Raw genomic sequence first — 20,755 nt, 5'->3', positions numbered from 1 at the left:
CTATCACTACCATATTCTGTCAACACTCAAACATGTCACCTTATGCTAATAAGATGGCAGTTAGGGCATCAATCTTTATGACCCAAGAGGGCAAGAAAAGAATGTGTAGAAAAGAAACCTTCTTAAAATGCTTGCTTTCTCTTCCATGAGGAGATGCTCCTTTTACAGCAGAAGGAAAAGCTGCAAAGAGCCAGCAGACTTCCAGTTATGACTCTGTATTCAGAACTGGGTCACGGGAGCATTTATTTCCCAGTCCCTGGCAAAGAGGATTGAAACTGGAAGTTCCCTGGCTGCATTAGAGCAACGGTCCTCTGAGGCTGCAGGGGAAAAAAAAAACTCACTTTTTCTGCCCAGAAGATACCTTCAAGCAACAGTAGTCTCCTGCTAGCACAGAAGAAAAGGGAGAGGCTGTTATGTAGTCAATCAATCAGCAGTGCCTGCCAGGTTGGATGTCTTCTAAGTCCATCTCACATCACAGAAAGGACTGGGGAGATTAGAAGTCAATAGGCCTCGGAGCTGTGTGCATCTGGGTTGAGGCCAGAGCTTAGGAAATATAGCACACCTGGTGCCCCCATATATAAGATTTCCTTGCCACCATGCACCTTCCATTCTGGTACTACCTTAAGCTAATGACTAGCCAGGTTAGGGGTTGGGGAAGGAGTTCAGTCTTTACCAACTTGGATCTTACCTGACAGAGATCCCCAGAACCTATGTTTAAAAACTGAGGGTCCTGCTAAGTGCTTGTAACCCAGGTGCTGGGAAGGCAGCGACAGGGCCTAGTTGGAGAAGACAGCCTAACCTAATCCAAGAGTCTCAGGTCCCATCAAGAAATACCCATCTCAGATTCCACTGTCCAGGGGAAGGACCCTCAATTTTCAAATTTACATTTGCAAGACTGCTTCATTAACTGCACTTCTGAGGGTCGAGAGACCCAGCTACCTCAGCTGGTTGAATCCTATGAGCCTTGCACCTGAGAAGTTTGCATAACCAGGTACCAGAATCTCTTGGAAATGCTACTCCCAGGTGCCACCCTCAGCTACTGGAGTCAAGAGGTCCGTGGTGGAGCACCCCAGTGCAGAGACTGTATGACTGGCTTGAGCTTCTTTTGCAAGTGGCCCCAGGTAATTCTGAGGACCAATCAGGTTTTGAGAACACTAGGTTATGATTTTAGATGTAATCAAAGCCATTTGAAGAGGATGAGAAATTGTTGCAGTGAACTTTGGGATAAGGCAGTAACTTCCTTAGGGTGAGGCATCTGCTATCCAATGAATTTCAGCAAAGATACCCTCCTAGCTGGATACAGGAACTAGGAACTGTCTACCTTCAAATATTTCCAGGGTACCACTGTTGTCTTTCTCCCAACAAATGAATGTTCTTTGTAAGTTTTCTAGGTCTCACAGCCACATCATTTAGACTCTAAATTAACCTCTGAATTTTAGAGATTACCCTAAGGGCAGGAGTGCTGGTGCATGCCTTTAATCCTAGAACTAACTCAGGAGTTAGAAACTAGTGGGTCTCTGGAAGTTTCAGGCCAGCCTAGTCTGCAGGCCTTAGGGCTACATAGTGAGAAGTGAGAACAGAAAGAGGGAGAGAGGGAGGGGGAGGGGAGGGGGACAGGCTACCTGTTCATAGCATTCCCATAGGACTTTTGTATCCTGTCACCCTTTGGGGAGGACAGCATTGTGTCAAGGTCTCATTTTGCTGTGATAACACGTGACCACAAATTTAGGAGCTAAAAACAATGAAGCTTGCTGCCTTACAATTTTGGAGGATGGAAATCCAAAAGGGAAGGCAACTATCTCAACTGGTTGAAGCATCCAATGAGCTTTAAAACTGAGCCCTTTGCACTGTGGTGTCTATGTCCTAGTCTCCCTAGGTTAAAATCAATGAGCCAGAGGAGCCATGTCTCTTTCTGGGAATTCTATAGAAGCTTTGTTTCCATGCCCTTTGCCCTCCTAGAAACTCCCATTCCTTGGTTTGTGGCACCCCTTTCCCACGTCCAAAATGAGCCACTGGCAAATAGAATTCTTTATCTCACAGCTCCACCCTGACTTCCTCTCTTGCTTCCCTGCTTCCTTATATGGATCCTTGTGATGACAGTGAGGCCATCTCCATAATCCAGGAAGGCTATAACCTGCTCCCATCTACAAAGTTCCTTGATCACGTAAGCTAATGCGTTCCCAGGCTCCAGGATTAGGACATGGACATCTTTGGGCACTGTTGTTCTTTCCCACGTTTGGCAATGCAACACTGCTAACACTTGTGAAAAGAAGTGACTGAAATGTTTATGGTTTGAGGGTTATTCCCTAGTTGAATTGGCTTCTCTTCTGTGGGATAAATACTTTTCCCTAGAATGTCCACTGCTTTGCATATCAGACCCAGAGCACTTCTGTCCAAGCTTTTTGTTCAAGGCCATTCCTATCTCTTATGGGTAGGCCCAGGTGGGTTTGTGTCCCCTGCACATGGCCTGCGAGCAGGGGATCCTTTGTGGAAAGTCATTTGATTACATGGTACATGCTCTTCTCCTCTTTGAAGCTGGAAATGGTGTTTTAAGCACAGAACTTTTTGTTGTTGGTTTGTTTTTTGGGTACTCAAGAGAATTTGAAAGCGCTTTCTCCCTTCATGGTCTGAAACGTCATTTGTCATTCTACTTTGTTGCTTCTGTCTTTTAGGGAGTATCCTCCAAATGATTTAATAATCCCTCAACAGTCAAAGGGTTGGGGTCCCCTTGTTCTAGTTCAATATAAGAAGGGTTGGGGTCCCCTTGTTCTAGTTCAATATAAGAAGGGTTGGGGTCCCCTTGTTCTAGTTCAATGTAAGAAGTCATTTGTTTTTTAGACAGAGCCATGGTATGTAGCCCTGGTTGGGCTGTAACTCTCTATGTAGACCAGGCTGGCCTGGAACTCATAGAGCTCAGCCTGCCTCTGCCTCCTGAGTGCTGGGATAAAAGATGTGCAACACTTTGCTTAGCAGAGAAGTCCTGTAAGGGAGGAATGGTGCTGAGTCTTTATTGTCTTGAGATTTCTAGCCATTGTCCTGTCTGTTACAAATAGGCAGACTTCTCTTATGTATCACATAGCTCCTTTTCCCTTGTCTGTACCATGAGACTAATAATAGATGACAGGCACAGTTGGCACCTTGCCCATTTTCTCTAGGCCCTTATCCCTTGGTGTCTTTCAACTGCCACCATGTGCAGTTGGCTTCCCTTAGCTTCTTCTGACACACTTTGCCTGTGTACAGCTAGCTAGGGGCCCAGCCCTTAACTAAAAGCCTACACAAGTGGTGGATTTATGCCCAGGCCTCCTTGCCCTTTGAACAAGGTGGCAAAGTATCTCCTCAAGGTCTCCAGGGGACGAGGTTCTAGTTGTTCACCATGAAACTTTCTTGATCAAACCTTCTTTAGTAGCTGTCTTTTCTTTCCTGCCTGGTGTCCCCACCCCACTACTGATATCTTCTAGAAGCTTCTCCCAAATAAAATATTTGTGCTCACCTAAGACTTTTGTGGTTTCCTTTTAGGGAAACCCAGATAAATACAGAGAACATAGCAAATAGAAGACTGAGAAAGAAGAGCATTTGAAATTTCCATGGTACCCCATTACTAAACAGCAGCATCTGTGCAATGTTGACCCTGTTGAGGGTCATTGTTCAGAAGGTAGGCTTGTGGTGTACACTCTGTATCACCATTTACTAACGAGATAGCTAAGGGTTCATTCTGCAATCTTTCTGAACTTTTTTACAACTGTCAGTTGGAGCTCACAATTCCTCATAGATGATGTGAGGGTTAAAGTGGTGTGTGTGTGTGTGTGTGTGTGTGTGTGTGTGTGTAAACAGGATGGTGGATGGAGGGGTGAGAGCAACTGAGTCACATGAGGAATCCCAGGAATCAGACCAGCTGATAAGGGTAGAGATTGTGTAGTGTATAACCTTATATACGGTGTTTGAGCCAATCCCAAGCCCCTAAATTCTTGGCTAATCATATCTCGCCACACTGTCACTTTGTCCCAATGAAAGCCCTGACTGATGAGGTTACTCAGAAGTGTGTGTGTGTGTGTGTGTGTGTGTGTGTGTGTGTGTGTGACCTATTAATCCCCTATGAAGACTGAGAAGCAACCCCACTTTGGCCTGAGTTCTTTTTTGCTGTCTTACAGGTGTTCCGGGAGCCATCTTAGATCTAATAAGGCAGATCAGGACTCTTTTGGGAGTCGCAAGAACCTGTGGTGCCTTGATCTCCCCATCCTAATTTTTCCTTCACAAGGTTGACCTCCACATCCTGCACATGTGTGGGTGTGTATTTGGAACTCTTCAGACATTATAAGGTTCAATAAATAGTTATTTGTGTTGGTTTTTTTAATCCCACCTTTTGGCTAAGTGGGTTTTCAGGTTCTTTTGACAACAATAACAACAACACTAAAAACACCTGCTATATCCAGCACCACTTAGTCCTGGAGACCTGTTGAGGATCAGAAAAGGGATGAAGAAAGGACAGACACACAAAGTGAGCTTACTTAAAATGGTTTCTCCAGAAGCTGCCGTCAGGACATTTGAATCTAAGTACCCTCATATGTCATGTACCGATGAAGGGTGTGGTAAATCTAAGAAGGAGGCTGATCCTTGGAGATTGATCGTCTTAGCCATCCAAGACTGAGTTAGTATGCTCTTTGACAGTCACATGACAATGTAACCAGCTAATGATACATTTTCCAGAACATGTCCTTCTCCAGAAATGATGCGTGACTAGTATATCTGGCCCAGGAAGCTTCAGGAGAGGAAGAGTGTGTAGGTGAGACACGAACAGACAGAAGGACAGGTGAGATAAGAATACTCGGAGCTCAGTACCGCTGAGGAATTTAGAAGCCAGTGTGAAACATAAGCTTGTATTTCCCAGTCCCTGGAAGGGGCAAGACTATGCCTACTCAACTGTGGCATCCTTAGAGGCCTTCAAAGAAGGGACTTTAACCCTCCGGGGCTTCCAGCCTGACTGGGAAACAGCAAAGCAGGCTCTGGAAGCCAGAGGAAATGATCAAGAGCTCAAGTGTGTAGAGCACTAAGACAGGGTAAGGTTCCAAGGAGATGTAACTAGCCCCAAGACAGAAGCTGTGGGGACAGGCTATGACAGGTGAGAGTCCCGAAGAAGGAGAACAAACAAGCTTCATGAAGAGCAGAGCCCAGTGCATCTGCACCCCATAGGGGGAGGGGTGGGAGGGGCCTGGCAAAACAGAGGAGAAATTCTCTAGGTAGGAGTGCTTGCATGTGCAAATGTATTAGGGTACAATTGGGCGTTTTGACAAATGTTCTTTTATGTCTTGTTTTTTTTTCATAGTCTGCGTTCACTTTTACCAGGAGAAGCTGTCTTTAGTTCTCCACGCTGTCCGCTGTGCCCATTACTGGATGTCTAATGCACTCAACAAATTCTATTATTTTATGCTGGATGTATGGGGCTATCCGTTAATACCTGACAGTTATTACCCAGAAAGTAAATGAACCTTGGAGTGAATATTTTCTTTTCCTCAAAAAGAGGTGGTGGTGGTGGGAGGGGGGTGAAGTGTCAGAGAGAAGAAAAAATATTTTAAGCTAGGAATCTTCACAGAGGCATGCATGCTTTAGAAACAAAACAAACCATGAAAAGATGTGGATTTGAGATGGAACTAGGAGGCATTCTCCAACCAGCATGGATGTCTCTCAGACGCCTGCAAATGCCTTATCAAAGGCTCCAGCTTCAGGCTGGACTCATTTGTCAAAGGCCCGACATCTGATGATGTCATAGCAGCAGAGCGCTGGTGGGCCTGACTGAGACAAGGTGTGTCTCCGGAGCTGGGTGAGGCTGAGCCCCAGCCCACCCACCAGACTGAGTTATTTTTAAATACCAGCTTCTTTTCTGCACACGCACACGTACTGCTGGATGTCTTTCTGGAATCATTCACCAGCTTCTAGAATGTGTTCCCAATCCAAGGTGGGCCTTAGGCAAAATGGGGAGGCAGTGAAATTCCCTTCCCCTCCTATGCTTGCCCCAGCTTTCCATTTTCTTTGCTGCCTAACAAGGTTCACTGTTTGACCAGATACATTTTTTTTCCTCTGAGAGTGGGGAATTACTATTACTGCAACCCAGACAGATTTGCAGGATTTATAAGAAAATCATGGGCGGGGTGCAATGCTTAATACAAGGTTAGATAGACCTCTATAATAGTGGAAGTTTTGGCCCCACTGGGAGCTGGCTTTTCAGACCCCATCAGATAGATGACTATCTTGTTTGCCAATTTTCCGGGGGTGTTGGCTGCTATAAATTAATCTACAGTGTTAGAAGTCCCCAGTGCTCTAGGGAGAAGGTAGGGATTGAACGGGGTGGTAATGGGGGGCACTGGGAACATTGTGATTCTCTGCTTGGCTGCTGGCAATGCAGTTTGCTTTGTGAAAATTCATCAAGATAAAAATTGGTGGTGCAGAAAAGGTTTACTTTCAAAAAGCAGTTTGGGGGCTGGAGAGCTAGCTCAGCAGTTCAGATCCCTTGTCTTGTCTTGCAGAGAGGACCTGGGTCCAGTGTCCAGCACCTACATCAGTGCTCACAACTGCCTCTAATTACCATTCTAAGGGATCCAGTACCCTCTTCTGTCCTCCACAGGCACTAGGCACACACATAGGCACATACATTCATTCAAGCAAAACACATACATTGAAATAAACCTTTTTTTTTTTAAAGCACATTTGGCATCTGGGACAAAAAGACATGGTTCTTAGAGTATCTGTTCCTCTCCTTGTACTCTGCCAGATGTTTGGAGTAGTTACACTGTGAGGGGGATTCAATAGTTATGTCTGTTCTGCTGATGTGGAAATGAAGTCACAGAGGCTTTGGATCTCTTACCCAAGACTATGTAGCCAGTTACTAGCAGAGTAAGGTTAAAGCTCAGGCCCCCCAGCTACAAATACTTTTGATTAAAAAAAAAAATTTCAAGAATGGAGGCTAGGGCTGGAGAGATGACTCAGCGGTTAAGAACACTGACTGCTCTTCCAGAGGTTCAAATCCCAGCAACCACATTACAACATGTAATTACACAACCATCTGTAATGAGATCTGATGCTCTCTTCTGGTGTGTCTGAAGACAGCTATAGTGTACTTATATATAATGAATGAGTATTAAAAAAAAAAAGAATGGAGGTTAAAACCTCTCCTACAATACCTTAGATGGCTGTAGAGAAATCCTAGTTTGGACAGCAGTCTGAAAAAGTTCCACGTTGGCCAGATGTCAGGAGGGGAATGTCTCTCCATATGGCAGCTGGCATTGGGAGGTCAGTATGTCTATGTTCAGACTGGGTGTCCCAGAGTGGTGAGAAAATGGTGTGTGTTTGGGCAATGGGCCCAGAGAACAATGGGAAGTTGGCTCAGGCTATGGCATGGTGGGCAAGCTTGGGTCATGTCAAAGTGGCAGTTTTGACCAGAAGAAGGAGAGAGTCCTGGGGGCTTTGGGCCTTTAATAACCAAAGAGTTAAGCTGAGTGTGATGGCACATACCTTTAGTCCCTTGGGAAATAGAGGCAGGATCTACATGAATTCAAGGCCAGCCTGGTCTGAAGATTGAGTTCCAGGATATTCAGGACTACACAGAGAACCATTGTCTCAAAAAACATCATCATCATCATCATCATCATCATCATCAAGAAGAAGAACCAATGAGGAAGAGGGTATAGATTGATTGATTGATTGATTGATTGACTGATTGATTGACATTCCTGGACCTGCAGCTAGAGGCAGGGAAGGTGTACTAGAAAGATATTCATTGTATGAAGAAAGATATTCATTGTATGAAGATGACGACAGCTATAAAAATCATCCATAGGTCTTCTGCAGTGGGACCTGTCACTCATCCACCAAGCCTGTGTCCTTTAGTCCTTGAGGGGCTGTGATCAACCCCTTTAGTCTGGCAAGTTGACTCCCTTGAATGTGATGGACGAGAATTTATCCTTGAGCCTGGTGATTGCCCTTAATTGGCCTGTTGGTTTCTTCTTTCGACTTATTCTTTTATGGGTCCTTAGTGTTGGAAATAAAAGAATTTCAAATGGACTCACAAATTGAAGACAATTTTGTTGGCATTTGAGAGAAGTAAACAACAGGGTAGATAGGTAATCTGGAGGTCTGATTAGCTGTTAGAGTTTTACAAAAGTTGTACTTTGTAAGTAACTGGTCAAGGTGGCAGACAGACCTAGCCATAAAGTCTTTGAAAAGTTACATTGTTGTTAAATAAATATAAAAACCAAAATTACTATTATTGTGTGTGTGTGTGTGTTCAGAAAGAAAAAGTAACAGAGCCTTGAGTGTCAGGGCAGGCAGGGTTAGGATTTGAGCTGGACCCAGAGCTAGTGGGTTCAAAGAGCGGGCCTTGAGGGAGGGGCTACTGCTTTGTACTACCTATCTGTTTAGATGGCTAGTTATGACTTCTGCTTCTCAGCAGTCTTCAGGTGTTGCTGTTTTATTTGCACCTTTGGGCTCAAGGCTATAAAATAGGTTTGCTCCTTACCCCAGGAAGTCTTTGTCTTTGTTTAGGCAAGGAAGCTCCTTGCTGTCTTCATCAAAGGGTGTTGTCAACCACTGACCTAATCAAATCAAAGTCCTTATTCAAATCTCTCTTTTCCCTCCTACTCCTCTCCCACTCTTCTTCCCCTCTTTCTGCCCCCCCCCCATCCTCTTGCTCCTCTTCTGGTCTCACTGTGTAGCCCTGGCTGGCATGGTACTCAGAGATCCCCTGTCTCTGCCTCCCCACTGCTAGCATTACTAAAGGAAGGGGTTATTACTCCCAGTTGGATAGTCCTGTCTTAAAGTGTCTCCAGACATGGGGAGGAGGGGCACCCACTCTTGAATCAGAAAGGATCTTAGGGGCACTTTTACCTGAGGTAACTGGTAGAGATAAGCATTTCTCAAACAATGCTCCCTGCCTAGCATTCCCTGTCCTTGGGATAGGGACACGCCATCTCAGAATCCAGCCTCAGCCTGTGGAAAATCCAAGGCACACAGAAGAACTTCCCTTGAGTCCCAGCTGAGCTTCCTGTCAACAGCCAGCATCGACTACAAGACTCAGATGTGAGGCATCTTGGCTGCCCAGCCCTGTGCAGCCTGCAGATTTTCTGTTGCTGTCACTACTTGGAAGACCACAAGCAAGAACTATCTAGTGGAGGCCATTTAATTCACTGAACCTAAGTCACTAAGTCCTTTGATGGCTTATTACACGAGATGCTGGAAAAACAAGACAAAAGACCATCAAAGATTAGAGAACTGGACTGCTTGAGGGCGCCCACTGGCGTCTAGGAGTAAGGAAATTGAGGGAAGCTTCAAGTAGATTCTGGCTTCCCTTCATAAGGATGCCAGCAACACGGGCCATCAAGATGGCTCAGTACTTGTTGCCAAGCCTGATGGTCCGAGTTTGATGCCTGGAACCCACAAAGTGGAAGGAGAGAACTGATTCCCACATGTCTTCTGACCTATAGCACGAGCACACACACATTCATGTATATACACACACACACACACACCCACACACACACCATGGGGTATGTGCTGAGCCCATAAGTAAATAATGTAATTAGAAAGCAAGCAAGCAAAGAAACATCTGGCCCACAGATCTGAGATGCAGACTCCTCCATGGCTCATTCTGTAGCCATGGAAGCAACACCTATCTCATTAAAGGGCTAGTTATTCACATCGTATCTTTGAAATGGAGAGGATTCATTGAACAAACCCAGACTAGTGTATCGTCAAGATCCCAACTGGGATAGACATTTCATACTCATTTCAAGATGAAACTAGGCATTGTAAATGTTTGCATATAAGTGTATGTGAGTATATATTAGTTCCACACAAATCCGTTGGAACTGTATCTCACATATTCTAAGGGTTCAATATACATCCACTGTCATTTATATACAGTGCCTCCAATCTGTTTCTCTGAGTAACATTGCTATCCTGAGTGTAGCTTTTCAAAAGCTAACCAGATACAACTGTTTGGTAAGCCATTCGGCAGCAAAGGTTAACTATACCTAACTCATGATTCAGCAGCTCTCTTCCTAGGAACATACCCAACAAAAATGGGTCTTTGTAGTCCACCAAAAGGCAAACCGGACAATGGTCACAGTGATTTCTTTATAATGGCCCCAAGCTGGAAACAATCCACATGCCTATCAAGGATCAAATGGGTAAATAAATTGTGATAGGTTTGCACAGTGGAATATCACTCAGTAATTAACAAGGATGATCTCAATTGTATGCAATAGGATGGATAGATCTGGCAGATAAGAAAGCCACACATCAAAGAGGATGTGCTGCAAGTCCATTTATAACAGCAGGTAAAACTGACCTCTGCTGATGCAGGTTAGAGTTACTGGGGGGTGCTGACTAAGAAGGGCCAAGAAGGAACCTTCTGGAAATGTTCTATTTCTTGACCTGCGTGGTAGTGATACAGATGTATTTACACCTAAAAGTTGATCAAGCAGTGTGCTTAAGGTGAGTTCATCTCACTGTGTGTAAGCCATTCGAGCTCATTCGAGTACACTGCCCGAAGTTCTGTGCTGTGACAAGCAGAATACTTGAAACTAAAGGGAAAGGGGTCAAGGGAATGCCTCAAAGAGCTCGGGAGTGGGGGTGGGGGCATTTTGTACCGCAGATAAGCATGCCTTTGCGAGTCAAAACACTGGACATAACAATGGCCACCAGAGCCACCCAGACCAGTGGCTTTTGGGTGGTTTGTCTCACAAATTAAAAAAATGAATTTCACAGACAATGGGGGGGGGATGAGTTTAGAAAGGAGTTTTATTGTAGGTTAGGTGGGAGAGGAACAAGGAAGGCAGAGCTCCTGAACAGCAGGACAGTCCAGAGATGAAGGTTTCTCTTCACTGGGTTAATAAGGCTGTTAAGCATGGTGGGCTATTCAGTCCAGCTGTCCCACCCATGAGGTGTGAGTGTGTCTCTCTGTTTGGGTCACATCCCACGGAGCTTCCAGGCAATGGGGGCTCACTTAGGTTGTGTAAACGGAGAGGAAAGCGTATAAGAAGCCAAAGCTCCCTTCTGGCATTTTTGGCCTCTTGCCAGGGCAGAATCTAACCAGGAACTGAGGGGAGTGCCTGAAACACAGCGGCCTGACCAGGACCGCGGTGGGCCTTGTCCTACTGCCCCACCCCCACCCCGTTCTCCTGAAGAAGCTACTGCGGGGGGGGGTTGGGTGGGGGGCTTAGAAGACACGGAGTAGCATCTCTCTGACCTTCTCCAGTCTTCTCATCTCCTGTCCATTTTGTCCCCGGAAGAAAGTTCCAGAACTAAGAAGGCCACAGAAACTAGAACCCTTCTCTGCCAAACCTGGAAGGGGAACTTTGTCCTTCTTCCCAAAAGCTCCTCATCCCAGACAAACCCCACCGAGCCTGAGGGCAGAGAATACTAGAAAGCAAGCCTTGTCTGGCTTCCCTCTTGGCCTGCCGATTAGTAAGACAGCCCGATCACATTTCCACAAGACTGTCCATTCTCCACTGAACCCAAATACAAATGATTTCTCTGGGAATTTCGACCTTCAGTCTGAAGGCTCTTGTGTCATATAAAATGTCAATTAACTAAATTTGTTATGCTTTTTCTCTTCTCCCTACCCTGTTGTGACTCTCGGGATGGCTTAAGACTCGCCACCACTCACTTTCTGTCCCTACAAAGTTGTACCTTAATAATAGAAAAAGTAGAAAGTGGACATCTTCCAACTGGTTACTTTGGTGAGAGTTGCCTTGAAAACCCAAAGGAAAGGGTTCTAGATAGGGAGTCTTCAAAAGAAACTGCCCACTTCCTCTGAGAGGTGACAGTCTCTCTTCAGGCAAATGATGCTGGAATGCCCCCGGGACTGCCCTCAGCTGCTGATGGTTCTCTAAGGTCGTTCTGGGGCCAGCATGGGGCTTTCCCAGAAGACCCACAAGTCCCTAAGGCCTTTCTTTTTCCTGCATTCCAAGTCTGAAAGCTAGCTGCAAGCCCGCCTGTTCACAGGAAGCTTCCATGACTTGGAGTCTCACATACTTGAGAGTGGGCTGGAATTGGGCTTACTGGAGGCAGTAGGAACTGGATGGAGTAAAGTCCACAGGGCCAGTTTGCTGGCATTCCTGGCAGTTTGAGGCTGGGCCACAGGAGGAGTCACTATCCTGGGGCAGTGGGGCCTATGGTCAGTTGTAGCTGCTGAGCGGGCTTCTTGAAAGCGGGTAACCTAGCTGGAGAGCAGCTTAGCTTCCCTGTGTCCCTCCATCTCCCTCAACCCTTTCTTTAAAAGCTCAGCGGGCTTCGGTTAACATCTTCCCGGCCTTGGAGAGGGGGTTAACACCAGAAACCCCACTCTCCACACCTCCCCAGCAAGAAGTCCCCCACCGCACTCTTTGACACAGACAAGCCCACCCGACCGGCTGTCGCCCAAGCCCGCCAAGCGCAGCGGATTGTGATCCAGTGTCATTAATTTCGAAACCCGCGTGGGTTTCATCAGCATCAAGGAGAAGCTGGGTTCACCGCCGCCCCCGCCATCTTCCCTCTCCACCAGTGACCGTGTCCTCAGGGAAGAAGGGGACTTGTGGGCGACCCAAGTTCCCCAAGCAGGACGATGAAGCCCCTCAAGAGACCTCCCCCTCCCCTCCGCCTGGAGCGTTGAGTCCTTGGCACTTCTCCGGGGACAACAGGGCGGCCCCGGAGGGCAGCCGGAGGCCCTGGCACGGCCGCAGGGTAATTGGAGAACCTCGGAGGCCAGATGGGGGTGGGGATGTACCCCGGGGCTGCGGGTCCTGGCCGGCCGAGACCTTGGAGGGGGCTGGCTGGGCACCGCGGGGCCATTAGGGGCTCGGCCGCTGCGCACCCTCCCCGCGGCTCCGCCCGCTCATTAGAGGAGGCCTGGCCGGCCGGTTCGCCTCCTCCGGCCGCCAATTACCCGCCCTGCTGGCTCCCAGCGCGCCGCGGGGCCAGACAAAGGCGCGGGCCGCGGGCGGGCGGGGGAGGGGCGGGGAGGGGAGGGAGCCCTGGGCGCCCGCGCCTGCAGAGCCGCGGCGGCGGCGGCGGCGAGATAAGGGCTGCTGGGGCGTCGCGCTCCAAATGGAAATGAATCCAGCGAGCGGGCGCGGCGGGCGAGCCCGGCAGCCAGGCCCCCTTCGCCCCCGCGGCTTTAGCTCCACGACCCCAACAAGTCTAGAGACCCATCCACCCTTGGCACCCGGAGTGCCAGCCACCCCCTTCCTCCCTGAGCTGTTGCTGCCCGTTGAGAAAGTGCTGGAGCGAGGGCACGCCACGTGCCTCCCTCTCCATCGCTCCGGAAACCTCGCCGGGAGGGTTGTGCTTAGCTTGGTGAAGCTAACCAAAGCCTTCTAGGCTTGCTTGCTCACCACACCCCTCCTCCCCAGAGCTAGTCTGGCACAGCCGAGTTGGGGGCTTGGGGGGAGGGGGTATAGGCACGGCAGCGCCTAGCCTTGCTGATGGTCAACCCCCAACCCCCGGGCCCCGCTTCTCTTTCTTTTAATATTTGCAAAATGAGGTTTTGAGAGGCGAAATGATTTTTTCACAATTCCACGGGTTAGTGGCAGCATCTAGGCCATAGTTCGCAGCCTTCTAACATTTTCAATATCCTGACTTTTCCAGAGGAAAAAAAAATAAAACGCAACCCACGTAAATCTTCACTATGATATTTTCAGCTGTCCTTTGCAGAGCCTTTCTCACTGGAGTGGCTTTTCGTGTGAGGGAAAACAGGCTAGGACCTCCCAGCTAGTCACAATGACTTCCGCAGAGGACATTTAGTTCCTCAGGTTGCCTTCTGAAAACCATGGATACTTGTTCATTAATTAAATACAAGATTATTAGGCAGGATGTAAGCTTTGGTTTCCAGAATCGCTAAGCCAGGAGGGCCCAGGTTTGGAGCCTGAGTTCGTAATGTGCCCTGCCCTAGTTCTCCTGTCTTGGGGGTGGGGTGGGGAGGGGTGAGGCTAGGAGACTCCTGGGGTGCCACAGGGAATTGCCCATTGTTCTTTGGTGACATCTGTCTCCCTGGCTGCCAAAGGCTTTAAGAGGCAGCTTCCTTTTCAGTCCAGCACAGGGACAGTACAGTGCTGGAACAGTCCTGGTAAGGGTCAGGGAGACTTGAGCCTCAGGGCATGCCTGTGGGATGAAATGTAGACCGCCCCAAATGAAGACAAATGTCCCTCAATAAAGTGCTGTTCCCAAGGGTCCTCCTTGCTGTCTGCTGTCAGCAAGGTTTAGGGCTCCTGAGGTCAAGGTCTTCCTCCTAGCCCGTCCCCCCACCGCTCCCAGGCTACTTAGCTTCACACAGAGAATACCCAGTAGGGGCCCTGGCCTCCTCCTCCTCCTGCCTCAGAGAGCAGGCACTAAGCCAGAGGCTGAGGGAGCTAGCCAGGGAAGCTTGATGCAAATCATTCTGTCCTCCTCTCTGGGGAAGCACCACCAGGAGCCAGGCCAGAGTCTGCTGGAAGAGAGGAACCCTCCTTCATGTGCATGCCCGGGAGAACCTGCCTTACACCTCAGTTATCGGTTCCTAGCAGTTGCGGACCTCCTCAAACCCTGTCCTGAATCATCTTACACTCACCCACTGAAAAGGCCCAGCCCACAGCCTCAACGCAACTCCCCAAGTGCCCCTTAATCAAAAATTAAGAAAAGGTATAGTCAGAGGGGATTCAGGACCCTTGCTGTGTCTGTCTGCTCCCTTCTCATTGGTCAGTGGGGATGACAGCTATCCAAAGCAACTAGTTTTGACAAAATAAATTAGGTTGGTGACCTATTAGTGAAACTGGAGGCAATTCACTCTTAACTAGCCTTTCTGTGGAGGCTCCAAATAGGTCTTCCATGATTTCATGGTTTTTTTTTAGTAAGCTCTGGCCTCCTCTGTGGTCCTGTTTTCAAATGCTTCTTCCATCTTAACTTTTGTAAATCATGGGCCCTGGGTATTGGGGCAGCCAGGGAGGGTGGCTGCCAATATGGAAGAGATACTATTTTCCCCTCTCCTCCCAGCCCACTCCCCAGATCTGCCATTTGCCTGGAAGGATCTTTGAGGAAAGCAAGCATCCAGACCTGATGTTAAATCCCCCAGAAGGGAGAATGGGCCAACCTGGTCCTCAGCATTGGAAGGAGCTTCCACAGCCTTGTTCTTGATGATGAACACCTGTGTGTGACAATGATGGGAACAGCAGCTGATGAAGGTCCCTTCCTCCATACACACACAGAGATAGGTAAGCAGATAGCCCAAGCAGCACACAGCATTGCTTAAACCAAGGATTCCTGAACTGGAGAACACAAAGCTGCCCTCTTGCCCTAGCTACCTCCGATTTCCTTTGGGAACTAGGGGAAGACACAGAGTTCTTTCAGGCTAGGGATGTACCCTTTTCAGAAGTCTGTTGGGATGCCCCTGGCCACCCCAGAGTGTAGCTCCTTGCAGTTGCCCTGGGGTCTTCCTGGCTGGATACCCTTGGGCCAGATGCTGAACTGCAAGCCTCTGTTTTCCCGTGTTCACAATGAAAATAAAAGTCCTAGCGTCCCAGCGCTGTTGTTTGATGAAACAAGGCAATGCACCCCCCCCCCAACACACACCCTTGAGATAGGGTTTTTGCTAGGTAGCCTTGGCGGGCCTGTAGTTTACTCTGTAGACCAGGCCTGCCTTGGGTTCCCTGTGATCCACCTGTCTCTGCCTCCTTATTGTTGGGATCAAAGACATGCATACCTGGTCTTTCTCTGTCTTTTTAATAAAATTCTCATTGTTCATCTGAACTCAGTGAAGTATATTTGGTTGTAGAGGGAAAGCAGATAGTTTGAGTTCAGTCATGCAAAGGCTGTTACAGAAACTGTACTAGGTCTTTCAGCTAAGGTGACTTATTTCATTAGGAAACTGGCTGCAGAAGTCAAGGAGTCTCTGAGAAGTCACAAAAGTGAGGCCATCTAGAGATTCCTACTGTCAGGAAGCTGTTACCAACTTAGGCCTGGAGAATCCAGAGCAGAGATGATGTCTCTGGGACCCCCAAACCAGCTCTGTCTAGTGTGGAAGAAAAGGCTGTCTAAAGAGAGCTAAAACCACAAAATAGTCATCACTGCTGCTGGGTAGCTTTTGAGAAGACAGTGAGAAAAGAAGATGTACCTTGTCCTTTCCTGCCTCCTGTTCTCTCATCTGCCCGGACCTCAAGATGCTCAAACTCCCTAGAAGCCTAAGGGCAAGGAACTGGAGTTCCTTGAACATCCTGATGCCCTGCAGTCTGGAGCCTGGCAGTGGAGCAAGCTATGATGTAACCTGTCGAAGGACCAGGTCTTCATGCAGGTCTGCTATGAACTAGGCAACCTAAGGCCTCTGTGCATGATGTCAAGCAGAGTTCAGCCTAACAATAAGGTGACAGAATGTCTGTATTTATCCTGGAGTCTGAAAGAATGTGCTTTAGCCTGTAGAATGCTGCATTACCAGGAAGTAACAAAGGCCACCTTGGTTACCAAGGTGGCTACAATTAGGCTGTATGTCCCAGGTCATGATGCACAGTGTTTTCACTATCAAGTTACTGCTTCCAGGGAACCTGAGAAAAAATCAGGAGGGGGCCAGCAACTTGGCTTAGTTGCTAAGGGAGCTTGCCCCTAAACCTGAAAAGCTAAGTTCAATCCCCAGAACCCATATGGTAGAAGGAAGGGACACATTGCCTGCAAGCCATCCTCTGACCTCTGCCTGTACTTTGTGTACTGTGCATCATTTTAAACAGTCAGGATAGGGGGCAGTGGGGAGAAGAAAGACTTAAGATAAAGTCTGAAGCCCACCCTGAGACATTCTGGAGAGGGATACTGAATTCCAAACCAACCTCACACAGGCTGGACTAGAGAAGATAGTTGTCTAAACTGTCATCATACGTATTATTTTTACTCACGGAGCTTTAACAGTTTTGTTTTCCCTGAACGTGTTGGTTTGTGTTCTATGCGATCTCACTATGCCGCTCAGGCTGGGCTGGAATCCATGGTCGTCTTTGTCTCAGCCTCTGGGTGCTAGGATTCCAGGTATGTGTGCCACCACTCCTGGCCCAAGGCCTCACTTATCAAAGATCTCTGAGAAATCGAGGGTAATTTGTTCAGAGTCTGTGCCAGTTTTGTCTGTGTGGCTGTGACAAAACATCTTGACCAAAAGCCGATTAGGGGAGGGTCTACTCAGCTCCTGATTCCAGCCTTACAGTCTATCATCCTAGGGAAGTCAAGGTAGGAATTCAAGCAGCTAACCATAGGATACCCACAGTCAACAACAATGAGAGAAGAAAGGCCTCCTCACTTGCTTATGCTCACTACTCATGCTCAGCAAATGAGCTTTTGCACTCCTGCACCAGTTAGGGACCAGCTTAGGAGATGGCCACGGTGCCCAATCAAGACAGTGACCGACAGACATACCTACAGGTGAACCTGACTGAGGTGATTCCTCCGCGGAGACTCTCTTCCTGGATGATTCTAGGTCATGGCGAGTTGACATTTAAAATTAACGATCACAGAGCCCAAATAAAAATGAAACCAAAAGGTGCCTTTCCCTATGTCTTAAATTCATGCATTTTCTTATTGAACGTCTTTTAGTGCAGTACAATTCCTGGCTTATTGCTTTAGCTTGATGTGAATGTACAGAGTGACTGGTGACATTTGAATGTTGATCGTTGTCTAGGGAATGTATGGGATGTCTGGCTTTGAGAATCTTCTCTTTCTACACCCAGGTGAAACATGGCAGGGCCGAGTGAACAGTTATTAGTGGCTTGATTGTTTTTGTTTGGTCCCCAGTAGTTACATATTTGAACCATATTTGGAATCTGTGCAGGAAAGACAATAATTGACAGAAGGGACAAGAGATGGAAGAAAAAGAACAAGTGGCCAGATTCAGAGCTACTGGGACAGATCCCAGCCCCCACACCCAAGGCATTTGCTCCTGGGTCCTAAGAAAGGAAGAAAAGGCCAGCTAGATTTCTTCCTGTTCCTTAGGGTTGAAGGAACTGGCTGGGAGAGTGAAGTTTGCCACACAAATGACTACATAAACAACTTTCCAGGGGGCCTATTTAAAATGCTCTGGGGAATAGATTGTTTTAGAGCTTTTAAAAAACATCATTTACATACAATTAATATGTTGATTGCACAGCATTCTTATTAATTCATTATAGCAAGGACTTCGAAATAGCAAAACAGCCTTTCAATACTTAGTTTGTGATATAACATGAGGCAATTACATACATAATCATTGCATATGTTGGTGTGTGTGTGTGTGTGTGTGAAAAATGTAGTCTCATCATTTCTGAGGATCCATACTACACTTATACTAATACATTCTTTGCCAGCACAAAGGAGATTGTATTTTATATCCTTTTAACCCTTGACGCCTGGTTTGTTACCACAGTAAAAGTTCTTGACTGAGTGGAGTGATGTGTCTGATAATCCTGGTTCACTGCATGAGACTCGACTGCTCAGCAATAGACACCTTGCTTTAGCTGGGGAGGGGAGGGGAGAAGGGCAGTAGTCAGTAGGGACCTACAGAAGATCAGATCCCCAGAACTTTCATGGGGGACACCAGGAAGGTGCTTTAACCTTTGGTTAAAGCAAATATGACTGTTATGCTTCATGATTCTGTGGCTTGATTGGAGGATGATCTGGGTTATCTGCTGATCTTTGCTCAGGCATCTCCTGTGACTGAGGCAGATGGGACTGCCATGTCTAAGATGGCTTTTTATGTACCTGCTTTCTGGTGGGGATGGCTGGAAGGCTTCATCTTTCATCTCTTTGTGGTCTTGGTTGGGGGTCTTTGGGGGAGTTTGCTCATGTGGCTAGCTTGGGCTACTTTGCACTGTAGTTGGAGTCCAGGAGTGAGTGTTCTAAGAGATCAAAGTGCACATGCTTATCCAGTCTCTGCTGATGTCATTCCACTGGACAAAGAAAGTCTCGAGGCTAGCCCCAGCAGCAGCAGCAGCAGCAGCAGCAGCAGCATGGGACTAATTGCAAACGATAGTGAGTACTGGGCCTTGTGCTTTACTGAGAGTGACCAAAAGAACCTTCTGAGGACTAGAAGTTTTGTTGCTTTAATTTTTTTTGAGACAAGGTTTCATTAATATATACCAGACAGGCCTTGATTTTACTATGTAGCCCAGGCTGGCATGGAACTTGCAGCAATCCTCCTGTTTCAGCTTTCAAAGTGAGACACTTACAGGAGTGAGCCAATATGCCCTGCTCTCTAGAAGTTCTAAGTCTCGCCCATATTTTCCTATTTTCTCATCCTTTCGTTATCCTACTCCCCCATGTCCTCATCAGAGGCAGCTGTAGGGGTACAGGGATAACTCAGTGTCCAGTGTTCAATGGCAGTGTTATGGCTACCTCCTCTCTCCACATGTGGGACAGGCTGGCCTTATTTCTGACTTCACTGTCCCCATGAAATTTGAAGAGTTACACAGCAGAGGCAGGATGGATTTCTTTTTTCTTTTTAAGATTCAAAGTCGGATATTTTAGTATTTCACTGAACTACTGCAGAAAGCCCTTCATTATGGGATGGAAATGCCTGGAAAATGGCCTTCTAATTAATGTGAAATGAGAGAGTGCCCCTCAGAGCAAGGGGGACTTGGCAGCTGTGAGGGTGATGTCACTATGCCAGCACTTCCTGGGCAGGGTGATTGGATGGGGCCCGATCCTAGGATATATTTGCCGCATGGAGCCCATTCAGCATAAATCCTGCCACGGAGCTGGGCTGGAGACAGCAAATTGAGAACCTTCCACAGCTCGCTGAGTTACTGCTTCCCAGAAATTGCTGAAGCCATTGATCTTGATCTTTGTAAATCATTAAATGATTCTGGCATTCAGGCACATGGGAGCTCTGTGTATGGTGACCTGCAGGGAGCCAGACCTGTTTCAGCGGCAGATCTTGGGCACAGAGTCTCACTGGGCTCTGACTCAGCCACATGGACAGCATCACAGTGACCTTTACACGGGTGTGCAAGACTGCTCCTAAATAAGACACAAAGTGGCTTGCTTGGCAGCTGCCCCATGTCCTCTAACACTCTCAGCAGAGCAGTGTGTTTTGCAGAGACCTTGAAAGCAACTCAGATCCTGCCAGGAGAGCCTGCGAGAGTCACTGGATTATTTAGATCTGTCTTCTTGGTTGTTTCTCTTACTGAGCAAAGTGGTTGGCAGTTGTCTTTGGGTAAAGGGAATTAAAACACTTGCGTCAGGCTTGGTGTACTGGATGCAAGTAACAGTAACAATATGTAGCATTTATTGAGTATTACTATTTGTCTATCTGCCATGTAGTCAACATTAGAATTTTTTGCATACATGTTTGACAGCAAGTCTATGAAGTAGATACTATTATTATCCTCCATTTGCAGATTGCAGAAGATAAGTACTAGGTCCTACAACTAGTTTCTGTCAAAAGATTTGCTGTCCTCTTGCCTGTATGGCTCAGTTCAGTGCATCTTATGAGACTTGGTTTAATCAATATTGGTCATGTGCCCAAATAAGTCTAGCATCAGAGGAAGACAGGGCTACAGGACAAAGAAAATTGGAAATTTTGAATTCAGTATTGCTGTGTGGCTCGGGGAAATACTTTCTCAAGCCCCAGTTTTCTATTTTGTAAACTGTGGGTGACAATGCCTATTTACTAAGGAGTGCCACGGATTAAGAATTTGTCACAAAGTTGGTGGTAATATGATGTTCAAGCGTGAGTGGTGAGTGAGAGCTAGTGGGAATGAGTCAGAAAGGGATTTGGCAACAGTCATGGGGCAGGGGTGGGAGTGGGCTGGAG

This window comes from Mus caroli, chromosome X, assembly GCF_900094665.2.
Source record: "Mus caroli chromosome X, CAROLI_EIJ_v1.1, whole genome shotgun sequence".
NCBI classification, from domain to species: domain Eukaryota; kingdom Metazoa; phylum Chordata; class Mammalia; order Rodentia; family Muridae; genus Mus; species Mus caroli.
Note: the sequence above shows the minus strand (reverse complement) of the source record.